Genomic DNA, 1,376 nt, shown 5'->3' on the forward strand with positions numbered 1-1,376 from the left:
GGGGGGTTGGACTAGATGACCTCTAGGGGTCCCTTCCAACTCAAAACATTCTATGATTCTATGATTCTATGATATGAAAAATGAGAACTTTATTTAGCAAATGCAAGAGCTGTGACTGAAGCAGACCTTTTCATCCCCTGGGAGGTCCTGCAATATCAGACGTGGAGTTCACGGCATTTTGCAGACAAGCAATGCAGCCTTCTGCCCGCTCACCAGCAAAGTCGCCGTGCCCTCCAAGGGGAGCGGGGGAAGGCTTCAGGCTCTCGGAGCTTAAGCTGGCGCTGACTGACACCATTAGGATTCATTTCATTGCTCCAGGAGGCCTTGGAGAAAGTCCTTGAAAAAAATGCCTCAAATTCTCATCGCCTTTCTGCTGCAATAAGTGAATTTGGAAAGAATTTGGATGTTAATGCTTGCTGCCCACATGGATCTTCTCAGAGGATCACAGTCAGCATGGCTTAAATTTGCCTCATTTGTGGATGAAGCCTTTCTTTTTGCCCCTTTACATCCTGAGCTATTAGATTTTAAATTATTGTGCGGGCTCAGGACCTCTCTGAGCTGGAAGGAAAAAGCGTTGTTGTGATCCAAGCACCTCTCAGGAAGCCCTCCTTGTTGACCAAGGTGGTTGGTGAAGACCTGCTTCCCTAGACACAGCAGAAGCGGGCTCCGCTTTGCGCCCCGTCAGGAGCTTCCCTTGTGCTCCTGCCTCTGACCAGGTTTGCTGGCAGCATTCAACACCTTCCAGCATCAGGGGGTTATTTTTGTCTCCCAACTGGCTCCGGGCTGCCCAGCCCAGGCTATGGACCATTAAGATGTTCATTCACAATGCCACTGCTTTTAATTTGCTCTTTTTATAAAGAGAGTGAAATCAGAGGGAGTTTGATGTTCCCCTCTAATTATTTTTTAATTCAAAAGGGTGAGTTTTAAGCACACCAGTGAGGACGAGAACTACTAGAAGCTACAAGCCCTGCTTCTCCATAGGCAAGGTCCTGCCAGGGGAGCTGGAGCTGGGTTAGGGCTTGTTAGTGCCCCTCATGCCGTATTTAATCTTATTAAACTTATCAGCCTTCTGCTGTCAGTTGAAAGGGAAAGTTAATATTGGTGAAGTCACAGGTCAGAAAAAAACCTCAAGTGATACTGGGCAAGCTGCTGAGTTTTCATTTTAGAAATGAGTTTTGAGGAACTCGGCCAGTCGCCACGGAGGGGTTTTGCAGCCATTGTTGGTGACGTGGGACATTAACTTGCATCTCTTTAATTACGGAGGGGAAGGGGGTGAGAGTGGACTTGCTGAAACCGGCAGTGAACCTGCTATTGATTTTAATGGGACTAAACTCAGGTTTGGGTCAAGCTGTGTCTTATGCAAGTGTGATTAGGGA

Source organism: Egretta garzetta, unplaced genomic scaffold, assembly GCF_000687185.1.
Source record: "Egretta garzetta isolate BGI_Z169 unplaced genomic scaffold, ASM68718v1 scaffold68, whole genome shotgun sequence".
Lineage (NCBI taxonomy): Eukaryota > Metazoa > Chordata > Aves > Pelecaniformes > Ardeidae > Egretta > Egretta garzetta.